We start from the raw sequence: 13,885 nt of genomic DNA, 5'->3' as shown, positions 1-13,885 counted from the left end.
TGCAAATGACAATATATCTGTTATTAAAAGCCTTCCTCTTTGGGATCATTTGATCCTGATTAGCAAGATAGGCCATCTGTGACCATGCAGAGCACAAGCCTGAATCGTATATTCACAGCCTTCACTAAGGCAATCATATATGTCTTTCCGTACAGGACTGATACCTAAACATTGTGCAGCCAAGACACTACATGTGCTTCGCGCTCAGTGATACGCATGTAACTGTCCTTCTGCACAATAAATGAAAAGCCAAAAATCTTTGACCTGATCTGTTTTCCCTTTTTTTCAAAGCATGGCCCTTCAAAATCAGATGACACTGGTCAGGTAAGTATTATGGGAGCAGATTTCCAGCTGGTGCAAACTGTCAGCTGAGAATATGTTCCTTTTCCTTTAGTGTGACTAATTTCATGTGCAGCTCTATTAGCTAATTTCAGTTTGATGTTGTGTATTCCTTTATATTGAGTTTCCTATGGGTCTAATCTTTCCCTTGTCTTTTTCCAGATTTCCCAGGCCAGAGCCTTAGATGCTGTGCATTGGCATGGGCCACACACCTTTGCAAAGCATGGGCCACTGAGTGTGGGAAATGGGCATTATGCCACTGATTTCCTTGGGCTGAGGATGGAGTAGGCAGTTGGGTGGAGAGTGCAGTTGGGTGGAGACATAAGTGGTACATTCTGTAAAATGTGGTCGAGTAGGACATACAGGCCACCTATGCTCCCTGCTCCAATAGTTCCTTTCTGTTTGGAAGGGCCAATACACATCAGGGGTCAATACTGCATTCTCATTCCTGGCGAGATTCCCAGTACATTACCAGCCAGCAGCATTCCTAGCCCTTCTCCTTCACCCCAGCAGTCCCCTTCCAAACTCTAAATTTCACCTCCATTCCCTGCCTCACTTCCCCCAACATCGCTCCCTCCTTGCCCTATGTAACACCCATGCAGGAACCTCGGGACCAAGGAGAAACGTATCCAAGGGAACGATTTGCTTCACTTTTGTTACCCGCCAACTGTTTCCAATGCTTTGACTTGCAGTCACTACAGGCGCCCGCGATTGCTGCCGAACCTGTTTAAGCAAACAGCTGATCTGAGCGAGCTGCTGCTGCTGGGCTCCCTCCCCCCACCCACCCCATCTGATACCCAGGGAACAGGATGGATTTGGACTAAGAGATGAGACAGGGGCAGGGGGGAGAACGAATGAGACAGTTGAAAATGTTTAGCGGTTCCCGCGGCACGGGACACATGCAGCGCCCAGCTGTCGGCCGTGGAATTCTGGTCAGATTACAATCCTGACAATCTGACTTTCTCCTCATAGGTCAAAGTAAATAACAGGCTTTCTATGAATAGATGGCTTTCCAAATCCTGTACACCTAAATGAAGCTATTTGCCACTCCCAGAAAATTCCCCGGCCAAGGTGCATTTTCTAGTCTCTATAAGCCTGACCTACAGGGTCTGTAGCACTGCTCATATGGCAAAATGCTGTTTGTTTGGTTAACACTAATGCCATGGATCTCAATCCCAGGCCTGGGAGTGCCCAGACAGCTACCACAGCCTGGTCTCCACCCACTACCTGCCAAAGCCTGGGGACTGAGAAGCTAGTAGGTCTATAGCCTCAGCCATGGCACCACCCATGGGAGCCCTGACTGGAGGATCACCTGGCTCCACCGATTGGTCCAACACACTATTTAAGCCAAAATGAGGCCCAGGAAGTTGTCTGAGACTGAGTAACAAGGTGATTTCCTATTGCGGCTGCTTCCAACCTGTTCCTGATTCCTACTCTGCTCCTGCCTGACCTCTGCCTTTGCTCCTCCCACTGTGTTCCTGCTCCATGCTTGATCCTTGCCTCTCCTCAGTTCCTGCCCTCACCTTGATTCCATCGTCACTTACCAGTCCTGACTCTGAGCCTGGCCTCTGACTCCTGACCCCAGCTCTGACGCTCAGCTTCAACTCCTGACTCTGACTCTGGCTTGACCCCTGATTCTGGTAACTGGCAGGTGACTCTGGTGCTGATCTTTGGCTTTACTCCCCAACCTGGACACCTGCTCTGCCCACAAGACGTGGCTCCTGTTCTAACTACTGGGCCAGACTGCCTGTGTCCCACTCCATAACAGAATCTGTTGGATTCACACATTCCAAGGTCAGGAGGGACCACAGGAATCATCTAGTCTGACACACGCTAGAACACAGGCCAGTGACCTGCCCCACAATAATTCCTAGAGCAATGCACCCCGTGATAGACCAGAATAAATACAGAGTGCCACAGCCTGAGTGCTGTGAATCAGCAACGCTCCATTGATTTCAGGGGGGCAGCACTGATTGACACCAGCTGGGGTTCTGGCCCATTGACTTCAATGGAGCAGCCCCCATTTACACGAGCTGAGAGTCTAGTCCAGTGTCTGTCACCCATCCTTAAGTCTTTACTCAGGGTCCCATGCTCCCCTATTTGGGTTATTCCTGTAGCAGGGACAGGAAACCCCATGATTTCAGCTCTTGGAGCTTCCTGGGTGTAAGGTTTGACCTTCAGTGGCTAGGGCTGTTTATTCTCATGAGAGTTTGGTGATAAGGCTACAGATCCCAAGAGACTTGCCTGGGTCTGCAGGGATCTGCTGGGACAAGGGCCATTCATGCAGAAGTATCCTGCCTCCAGATGGAGTGGTAAAGTGCTCTTTAGAGAGTGGATAATGCTGCGCTGCAAGTGTTTGGCACACTGGCATCTCAGGCTGTCCCCTTGGCTTTGAAAAGGCATTTTCCAATTTTAATTCATGAGTAAAGAAATAAGATAAGGACACAGGAAAGACTTTCTGCTGGCACAAAGCTCAGAGCAGACCTGCCCTCAGCCATGCCTCTGGTTAAATTAGGCAGATACTGAAACATGATCAAGTTACCTGGATTATATAATGCTTAGAGCCCTACCAAATTCACCGCTGTGAAAAACATGTCATGGACTGTGAAATCTAATCTTCCCCTGTGAAATCTGGTGCCCATGTGGGGCCTCCTATCCTGCACAGGGCTCCAGCTGCTAGTCTGCTGGGGATGGGAAGGGATGAGACGTCCTCTTCCCTTGCAGAGGCCACTCCTGGGGTGGGTCAGACCCACTTCCGGGATCTCCCCCAGCTGCAGGAAGCTCTGCAGCCCCAGCTGTCTCACCCCCCCACCTCCACGTGGGGAGGCTGTAGCTCGAGCTGTCAGCCCCACACTGTAGCCAGAGACTGCCGGGAAACTGTACCTATGGGACCCCACCTCCCATACCTTGCCACCCTCATTTCTGCGCTGCTGCTAGTGGTGGCGCTGACTTTAGAGCTGGGTGCCCAGCCAGCAGCCTTCCTCTCTGGCTGCCCAGCTCTGAAGGTAGTGCCCCTGCCAACAGCAGGGTGGAAGTACGGGTGGCAATCCCATAACCCGACCAACCGGCTAAGCAGCAGTTCTGCAGAAAAGGACCTGGGGATTACAGTGGACGAGAAGCTGGATATGAGTCAGCAGTGTGCCCTTGTTGCCAAGAAGGCCAACGGCAAATTGGGCTGTATTAGTAGGAGCATTGCCAGCAGATCGAGGGAAGTGATCATTCCCCTCTATTCGGCATTGGTGAGGCCACACCTGGAGTATTGCGTTCAGTTTTGGTCCCCCCAACTACAGAAAGGATGTGGACAAATTGGAGAAAGTCCAGCGGAGGGCAACAAAAATTATTAGGGGGCTGGAGCACATGACTTACAAGGAGAGGCTGAGGGAACTGGGATTATTTAGTCTGCAGAAGAGAAGAGTGAGGGGGGGATTTGATAGCAGCCTTCAACTACCTGAAGGGGGGTTCCAAAGAGGATGGAGCTCGGCTGTTCTCAGTGGTGATAGATGACAGAACAAGAGTAATGGTCTCAAGTTGCAGTGGGGGAGGTCTAGGTTGGATATTAGGAAACACTATTTCACTAGGAGGGCGGTGAAGCACTGGAATGGGTTACCTAGGAAGGTGGTGGAATCTTCATCTTTAGAGGTTTTTAAGGCCCGGCTTGACAAAGCCCTGGCTGGATGATTTAGTTGGGGTTGTTCCTGCTTTGAGCAGGAGGTTGGACTAGATGACCTCCTGAGCTCTCTTCCAGCCCTAATCTTTCTATGATTCTATGACCCCCCTGCAATAGCCTTGTGAACCACCTGCCCTGACTGCCTTGGGGGTTGGGACCCCCAGGGTTACAACACCATGAAATTTCAAATGTAAACATCTGAAAATGTGAAACTGACTAATTTTAAACCCCCAGCCATGAAATTGACCAAAATGGACCATGTGAACAGTCTAATGCACATGAAACTGTAGCAAAAAGGTGATTTAAAGAACCTTTCCAGGTTACATTTAAAAAAAAACTAATTTAAAAGAACATCGTGGTTGCAAAGTCAAGCACTCAGAAGTTAGGATATGCCAGAATGAAGGTTACCCAGGACACCTTCACTTGGCCCCTTTATGTGCATGCATTATGATGCAGTCTGTACTGACAGGATCACATATTATTTTTTCCACAGGATCCTGCCTCATCAGTGCCTAGGATGGAGAGTGTTGCCTGAGTGAGTAGCTGTTTGATTTGTAGCCCCCCTCTCTTATTTACTCTGCCCATCCAAAGCCTACACTATTACATGGCTCCTGGGCTTTTCCATGCTGCTCTCGTCATAGTGCTTTAAGATGGTAGTTCTCAGGATTCCCATGACTGTGAGTCAACTTGTAACCCCCCTGCCTCCAATGAGAAAGAGATTTGCTTGTGCAGGGTGTCAGCTCCTGACACTTCCTGTCCCATCCATTAGCCAGCCAGCCAATCTCCTCAGGGCTAGGCCAGCACTGACTTTGCCTTGCAGGTTAACAGTAGGAGCACCCCAGTCCCTGAGCCCCTTTGAAATGTTCCCCTCTAATGTCCAGCTTCTTCCCCACTGAACAGTCACAGAATTCCCAGCTCTGCTGTCCTCACAGGGACAATGCACACACCAGCTTGTATGAGTCAACTCCGGATCAACTCCTTATATGATATCATAGCACGGAGATATATGCAGAGTGAAAACAACCATACATTTATTATCAAAGATCAAGATTTAAGAAATAGTGAGTAAGGATGCTGGAAACAGAAGGGTTATATATAAAACAAAATCAATATATGCTTTCTAGGGACTAAATGTAACAGGTTAACCTCCAGTCTAGAGCAGTCTTATCTCACCCAAAGCCTTTTGCAGCATATCCAACGACTGGTTTTGTGTATTTAAACATGCTGTCCATTTACTGCCTAGGTGCAGAATAACAGGGTGTTTTCCTTATCCCCCAGTATTAGTTCAGTAAGCCTGTGAAGTGCACCCCCAGATAAGGCTCTTCCCCCCGCTATTCTTCTCTTCCTGTTTTCCATGTGCGTTTAGCTTAGCTTGGGGCTTGTGAACAAGACAATATTCAATTTCAGTTTCAGCAGATAGATGGATAACCATCTCTGGTCTGGCAGGAAGCCAGTGTTTGATTTCTGCTCGGCATTAACACCATGATACAAACTATAAGAACATCTCTCCAGTATGTAGACATAACTCAGTACGAAGTAGCAGTACATACATTTTATAATGAAATTCATAACCATTGTGACACCAGCTTTCCTTTGATCCCTGACATTACAGTCTTTGGTGAACCAGGAGGTACTGTGACATTATTGACGTGAACTGTGACCGTATAGATCATTGTTGCAACCAGGGTCCTATAGTTGCATCAGGTCTTCTACAGAGGAGGTCAAATGGGGTGTCTAAGGAAAGGTTGTAGTTTGCTGGTTATGATTATGCTGTCTATATGTGTGTATCATTTTTGTATTTGAATTTATGAATATTGGCTATGTACTTGTATCTCAATGTGTTTGATTCTAAGTAGCCTCAGTGAAGCATTTGGTCAGCTTCTTGAGAAAGGACTATTCTCAGTAAGTGCCCAACCAAGAAACACTTAAACTGACAATGAACTTTGGGAGATGTCAGTCCACATCTGAGCTTTCCTGGAAACATTCAAACTAACATGTAAACAAAGGCATCGGCCTGCAAAAAGCTGAATCATTCATGAACATGTGACTTGCCCAGGTGGCTACAGACTCCATCTTGTTGCTGTGACTTTGCATAGAAGAACAAAGGGGTTTTCACCCACAAGAGAGAATATAAAAGGCCCTGGAAACCTCTCCATTTTTTCTTCAGCTGGCTCAAGAGATGGCCTCTTCACCCCAAAAAGATGTCTGAAAGAAACTAGAACAAAGGACAGTAACTATGGGGGTGTGAGTGATTGCTGGACCCAGACTATCAGAAGGAGTCCAGTCTGTGAAAGAAGCTTATTGGAACATCTCTGGGGGTGAGATTTCATCTGTAATCAGTTTCTTAATGTATTAGGCTTAGACTTGCGTGTTTTGTTTTATTTTGCTTGGTAACTTACTTTGTTCTGTCTGTTATGATTTGGAACCACTTAAATCCTACTTTTTATATTTAATAAAATCACTTTTGCTTATTAATTAACCCAGAGTACGTAATTAATCCCTGGGGGGAGCAAACAGCTGTGCATATCTCTCTATCAGTGTTATAGAGGGCGGACAGTTTATGAGTTTACCCTGTATACGTTTTATACAGAGTAAAACGGATTTATTTGGGGTTTGAATCCCATTGGGAACTGGGTGTCTGGGTGCTGGAGATAAGGTAACCTGTTAAGTGGTTTTCAGTTAAGTCTTCAGCTTTGGGGCGTGTGGTTCAGACCCTGGGTCTGTGTTGTAGCAGACTGGCGTGTCTGGCTCAACAAGGCAGGGTTATGGAAGTCCTAGGCTGGCAGAGAAAACAGGCCACAGAGGTAGTCTCAGCACATCAGGTGATAGTCTCAAGGGGTTCTCTGTGACCGAACCCATCACATGTACATACCAGAATCAGGATATTCTTGTAACTTCTATGCACCCCCTCTGTGCCCCTTTGCCAGCTGGTATTAAGAGGTTCTTGGGTCGTGCTTAGTGCTTTACAAATATTAAGGCATTTATTTCACACCTGGCTATGAGGTGAGGGGGTATTGTCCCCATTGTTATCCATGGGAAACTGAACTTAGAGCCAAAATTGTTGGAAGTATCAACTAAATTTGGATACTCAATTTGAGAAACTAGCAACTTATTTTTCAGAGTGCTTAGTGTTTTATAGCACTTTAGTTTTGGAGCACAGCTCCCATTGACCTTAGTTGCAGCTGTGAGTGTTCAGCATTTCTGTGAATCAGGCCCCAGGAGTCTCATGGTGGGTGCCCAGAAAATCAGAAATACACAAGTAGTAGCCACCTGTGAAAAGTTTGGGTTAAGTGACTTTCCCAGCATCACATAACTGTTTATATGCATAAAACATGTTCTAAGTATTGTCATAGGAGTGGATTTCATGAAACCCAAACATATTGCATTTCTGTTTTCCCTGACATGATGTAAAAGATTTCTTTAGTCCGTAAAAAAGTTAGCAAACAACAGCATAAAAAGGTGTTTGAGAGACATGTTTCTTGGGCAAGATGACCTCCATGGTGGATTTGTGGAAAAATCTAAATTCCAGAGAGAGAGAACGTACTGTAGGCCGGTGTTTCTCAATGACCTGTCTGTGGACCAGCGCTGGTCCCTGAGATCTCCCTGTCACAGTACAGGAAGGCAGAAAAACAGTCCCTGGTATCAAAAAGGTTGAGAAACACTGCTTTAGGTCACATGTGGGAAGAGTGCATTAAAAATATTCTCAGCGTATAGAAACATGATTGCTCACGAGCTGGAAAGAACCAGAAATGGCCTTGCACGCCAACAGGCAAATGATGCTAGACTGTAAGAATGGCAGGCACAGGCACAGCCAAGGAAGTTAGCACCGAGGGTGGATGCAGGGTTGTTGTAGCCAGGTTGGTCTCAGGACATTAGATAGACAAAGTGGCTGAGGCAATAGCATTTATTTATGAGAAGCTGGTCCTCACCCACCTTGTCTATCTACCACAGAGGGTGCTAATTCTGTTCTACGGAAACCTAGAGCCCCAACTTGCAGTCCTTATTGCTTCCTTACTCCAGCTAGACTTCCATTCATCCTGTGGGAGATTTTCCTGAAGAAGGGCTTCCGGATTTGGCTCTAGGTGTAACACAACTCTGTGTGAATGATCTAGTCCAGACATGCTGATCCTTCAAAAAGAGTTTGTAACCCTATTTATTATAAAGAAAGAAAGGACTCCCATATTTTGAGCTTTTGAAATCTTATTTTGTGCTCCTCTTTTTTGGACTTTGTCAAACATGTGAGTATGGGCAGGGCCAGAAAAGTATATTTCAGTTAAAAACATTTTGACTCATGCAAAAAATTACCCTTAGATTCAGTTTGCCCTATCTGGATGGGTATAGACAAGTCTTTGTCTCCAACAAAGGTTGGTGGTGGTCCTAAGGCACCAAAGTTGAAATATACAAACGTACGTGTCAATTCCAGATACAAATACTGTGAGTGAGATCCTCAGTTGGTGTACATCAGCATGGCTCCCCTGAAGTCAATGCAGCGCACGGATTTACACCAGCTAAGGATCTGTTCCTATCTCCGTCACCTCATTCATGTGTTAGCATAATGCTCAGCCACTCAGCAGAAATGGCACTGGTTCTTTGTACTCTTTTTGCATCCTATACTTTCAAATGAAGAACCTTTGTGTAACCCCAGCATAGCTTTATGTGAACGTGGACCTTCCTCCTCCTCCTCCTCCTCCCCAGGCTTACATGGAATGCAGTAGTTCAGAGCAGAAAGACGGATCGTGCTGGAACTGCCTGAGGCCCTACCTGACCTGACCTCTCATAAGGCAGACATCTGAGGGCTGCAAAGGATCATTTTGATGAGGTTAATAAAATGCTTCCTTTGCTCCACTTAGCCCTCTGGAGGCTGAGTCTTGCTGATGCAGGGGCATCATCCCCATAAATGAGAGGACATGATTATTCTGTCACTGTGCGGCTCCAGAGCCTCTCCAGATGTTCACCACTGAGTCTCCAAAGAAGAAGAAGAAGACAGCTGTGCCATTTCTGCTCACCTCCAAGGTACATTGGAATCTGACCCTTTGCCCTCTAGATCCACAGCACTAGGAGAAAGCCACTTTTTGTTCATCCCAACAAGTTGTATACATGCAGTCATGAAATGCTAGCTAACAAAAACCTAGACGCAAAACCAAAGGGGCCATGTTCCGAAGAACTTCAGGGCTGGACCCAAAGCAAAGGTGGGAGGCCACTTGGCTAGTGTTAGGTAAGCACAAAATCCAAAGCACTGAGCAAGGGAATGAGTTTGGAAATGTCCAGGATCCACTGCTTCAGAAGAATGCTGCAAAATAGCTGTATCCTATTGCTTACAATAGCAAAAAAGCTACATAAAAGAAAGCAACTGAGTCCAGGTGTTGCAGATAACTGGAAAGGCTACATACTTCTTCTGCAGCTTGGCCATCTCGGTGGTTGCACCCCTGTCGTTAGCACTGTGGCTATCTGCAGTAGGGATGCCAGTTTTCTCATCCCTCCTACCTGTATTGCCTGCAAAGGATGATGCTTCCAGAAATCACATCAGAGTGTCAAATACTTTAGGGCTATCCAGATGGTGGGGGGAGGGATTGCTCAGTGGTTTGAGCATTGGCCTGCTAAACCCAGGGTTGTGAGTTTAATCCTCAAGGGGGCCACTTAGGGATCTGGGGCAAAATCAGTACTTGGTCCTGCTAGTGAAGCAGGGGGCTGGACTCAATGACCTTTCAGGGTCCCTTCCAGTTCTAGGAGATAGGATCTCTCCATATTTAAAAAAAACATAATTTTTATGAGGTTAATAAGTAGCCACTTACTTTGGACATTTTTTCTAGGTAAATGGAGGGTAGTCAGAGGCTTATCAAACAATATGTTCTCTCCTTGTGCATTCAACATAACTGTCCTACTGGTGCCTTCCCAGTTGTTCAGTCATTTCTAGTGCCAAAGATTGTTGACTGGCTAGGTACTGGATGAGCCAGGCTCTGGGGACCCTGTCACTACAATAGAGAGGCCCCCACACAGTAGAACTTTGATGCTTCAGCAAATGCAGGGCACAAAAGCCTTGTGTCCCAGATATGGGATTTCAGGCACAGTCCCTGCCCTTCTCCCACTTTTAGGAAGAGATTGGAAGTCAGGTAATCTTATCTCTTGCAGCCATCACGCAGGCAGATGTGCAAGGGCTGGGGAGTAGGCCAAACTGGTTTGGTGTTCATCTTCACTAGGAGAAAAGGTCTGTTCTTAACATGAAGTAACAACAGGAGGCAAAATCCTAGCGGAGATGAGACAGTTTGTCATTTTCTTGTTAGAAGGTCGAAGTAAAGACTATGGGGAAGGCTGGTGTCTACGTGGACCTGTGAACTCATGTGAATGCCACAAACTGCCTTGGATTTTACCTCAAGTTAGCTAACTCTAGTGACTGCTTTCAGGCCTGCCCATCTACTCTGCCTTGCAAAAAAGCCCCAGCAAGGAGCAAAAAAAATCCTTGGAAGGTTCTTTCATTCAGCCTGTCCTGCTAAAAGGAGTTCTGCTACAAGCTGCAGTTTTTGAAGCTTTAAAAATCCCAGCTGGGAGTGACCCTTCCCAAGGAAAGAAGAGTTAGTTCTGTAGCTTGACTTTCCCAAGCCCAGTTTCCCAATTCAGCCTTTCGGATATAAGTAGTGTACAAAATAGAAACAGGTGTTTAGACACCTAAAGATGCAGATAGAAGCCTAGTGAGATTTTCAAAAGTGCCTAGGTACTAATTACCATTGATTTCAATGGAAGGCACCTAAACACTTTTAAAAACCTGGCCCTTAGAGTCTAATCTCAGGGGTATTTCTCTCAGCAAGGGGCCACTGGCTGCCTCATGCCACCTGATTAGCTGGTTTTCTTGCTCATTACTAGTTAGCTCTGCAGTGCTGAGTCATCTTGGGGTAGCCACATGCTGGTATTCAGTTATGGTGTAGTTCTACTCGGAACAGCTATGTATTTGTAAGGAATAGTAACCCCTTGCTCACACAGAGCTGGTCTGTTGAGTCAAGTGACAATAAGTTTTGATTGCAGGAACCAATCCAACTGAAAGAGACTTTATATCCACTTGTGCTTAATGAACAGAATTGTTCACTGTAGCCCAGTCTATGAATCATATTAATTATAGTTAAGGTTAATATTTTGTCACAGGTATTTTTAGTAAAAGTCACAGACACTTCATGGGCAATAAACAAAAATTCATGAAAATTGGTGACATGTCCATGACTTTTACTAAAAATATCCTGAGGGGCACTAACAATTGCAGGCCTGCTGTTAACCCTAGTCCTGTAGTTCAAAAGGTCGCTTTTCTCATCTTTGCCTTCACGAACTGAAGCACAACGTCAGAGAGATCCAAAGACTGGCCAATGCCATTTTCAAGTGATAAAATAGCAAGCGATGTCAGTCTCTCGTCGGTCATCGTTTTAATGAGCCTGAGCTTCAAAAAGCTGTGCTCACCACTCACGACTATGACCAGCAGCGTGAGCAGAATCCTCAAAGCTATCCACCCATTGGGAAAAGTGTCCTTCAGCCCTGCATCGTGACTGAATTGGAGAACTTGCAGTGAAGAGTGCTTCCCGTGTTGCAAAATGTGATGGATGTTGTCCAATTTGACACAGATGTGTCTTTATCACTGATGTCCGAACATTGCCCATGTGTCAGCATCTGGTTAAGGTCCATACAATTGTTCAAGAGTGTTTTCCTGTCTATCGGCAGCTTACTACGGTCATACAAAAATCCCTAGGTCTTTCGTGGTGCTTCATTTCTCCGAACCTTTCTTTGACGGACACTTGAGCAGTGTCAACGAGTGAGCAAAAAAACTCCCTCTTGAATTTTTCTTCCAAGCTTCCCATCTCCTCATCTCTGTCCTCGTAACCAAACTGTCTCTTTTTCCAGTGAATATGAGTTTCCTTGAAGACAGGCTCAACCTCTAAGTTTTCTGTCATTTCTTTGGCAGCAGTGATAGCATCTTCTCTGTAGGCCACAACGAAATCAAGGCAGCTTCTCATCAAAGTAGCAGCAGTTGCGATGTCCATCAACTGAGTTTGTAATGCCTTGCTTACAACGTTTACTTGGAACAGGATATCGTGCCAAACCACAACAGAGACCAGAAATTTGAAGCCTCAGCTTTACTCGGCTCCGCAAGTTCCATTAGGGTGTCATAAACCTCAGTCACTGGGTACCTCTCTGGCCTTATGCTGTCCATGCAGCTCTCCCAGTGAGTGTCACTTAGAGGCTTCACAGTCAGATTTGTAACATTGAGGATCTTCCACCTGAGAGTTGATGATGAATACAGGACATATCACCTTTGCAGTACTCCGAAAAGAGATACTGAATCTAAAGATGACAATGCTGCATCTGACACAACCAGGTTGAGGGAGTGGCAGCCACAAGGCATGAAGAAATCTCTTGGATTCAGCACAAGGGTCCTTGCCTGGATGCCAATGTTTCTTCCCTTCATGTTCATGCTGTTGTCATAGCCTTGGCCATGGCAGTCTTGAAGCTTTATTTTATTCTCATTCAAAACATTCATAAACAGTCCTGTTAGGCCTTTTCCAGTACAGTCATCCACAGACCAGAAACAGATAAAGTGTTCCTTTACTTGGACACAGCCATCCTCATCGTCAACAAATCTTACTGTGAATAAAGAACAGGAGTACTTGTGGCAACTTAGAGACTAACAAATTTATTAGAGCATAAGCTTTCGTGGGCTACAGCCCACTTCTTTGGATGCATACAGAGTGGAATAAATAATGAGGAGATATATATACACACATACAGAGAGCATGAACAGGTGGGAGTTGTCTTGCCAAATGACATCTTTTCAGTGTGACTAATGGTGGCAGTACAGTCCATTATTATGGCGTAATACTTCACTTTGCTGAGCTGCATCAGTATGTTATCAAGCACCGTTCTTGCCATAAGGTCAATCAATGGAATTGTTTTGCTGCAATAATGGTCCATAGTTTCATTAGGAACTACTCGATATAGGTGCTCACGCATTACATTGTTGTAAGCTCTACTAAACTGAGAAAATTATTGTTATGTTCAGTGAACAACTCCTCTGACGAGCCCCAGAAAGCCAAATTATTCTTTACAAGGAAGAGGGTAATTGAGGTCACATGCTTGGCACATTCCTCCAATGCTGGGTTTCTACATTAACAATGTGCTGGTCTTCTGCATCTACACATTTATTCAGCTTGAGCCTGGACTCGACCTCCATCTATTCGGAGTGGGCCATAAAATGGTTAAGTGACTTTTCATGTTACTTCAGAGCATCAGCTAAGTTATGCCAGTAATTGTACCTGGAAAGCACATGCAATGATTTGGAATTCTTGTCAAATATTTTGTAACAAAGACAGAATACTTTGTCAGTTGATTTTGAGTAAACTAGCCAACACCGATTCAGTTTCTCACCATTCTCGAGCACTCTTTCACAGTGTGACTTTGAGAAGTGTCGCTTCTACTCATTTGCTGGAAACGTCATATCCTCAATTTTCCCCAGCCCATTCAAAATTGTACAATCCATATCAGCAGAGTTTAGGATCACCAGCCATAAAGCAGGATCTGATGTATCAATTTGTGGTGTGCAATTTTTCTCACGGCTGTTTCTGTCACCATGCAAGGCTAATTCTTCTTTATCATTACTCTCCTTTACGCCTCCTGGAAAACTTAACGATTCTCCATCACTTTCCTAGGGTTACCTAGGGAGGTGGTGGAATCTCCTTCCTTAGAGGTTTTTAAGGCCTGGTTTGACAAAGCCCTGGCTGGGACAGTTGGTGTTGGTCCTGCTTTGAGCAGGGGGTTGGACTAGATGATCTCCTGAGGTCTCTTCCAACCCTAATATTCTATGATTCTATGATTCCTCACATTTCCATTCCTCATCTTCAGATAAAT

At 45.5% G+C, this 13,885-nt stretch overlaps 1 long non-coding RNA gene across 1 annotated transcript in view; it reads left to right on the top strand.

The window, feature by feature from the left end:
• Positions 1-5,832, top strand: part of LOC117878293 — a 35,751-nt gene extending 29,919 nt beyond the window's left edge. Inside the window, exons 6-9 of the long non-coding RNA XR_004645943.1 lie at positions 292-1,410; positions 1,519-1,728; positions 4,500-4,541; positions 5,619-5,832. This is a non-coding gene — a long non-coding RNA (uncharacterized LOC117878293). The remainder of the gene's footprint in view (positions 1-291; positions 1,411-1,518; positions 1,729-4,499; positions 4,542-5,618) is intronic.
• Positions 5,833-13,885: the final 8,053 nt, after the last annotated feature.

Source organism: Trachemys scripta, chromosome 5, assembly GCF_013100865.1.
Source record: "Trachemys scripta elegans isolate TJP31775 chromosome 5, CAS_Tse_1.0, whole genome shotgun sequence".
In the NCBI taxonomy this organism is placed as follows: domain Eukaryota; kingdom Metazoa; phylum Chordata; order Testudines; family Emydidae; genus Trachemys; species Trachemys scripta.
The sequence above is the reverse complement of the archived record's forward strand: the minus strand, read 5'-3'. Positions and strand labels throughout refer to the sequence as shown.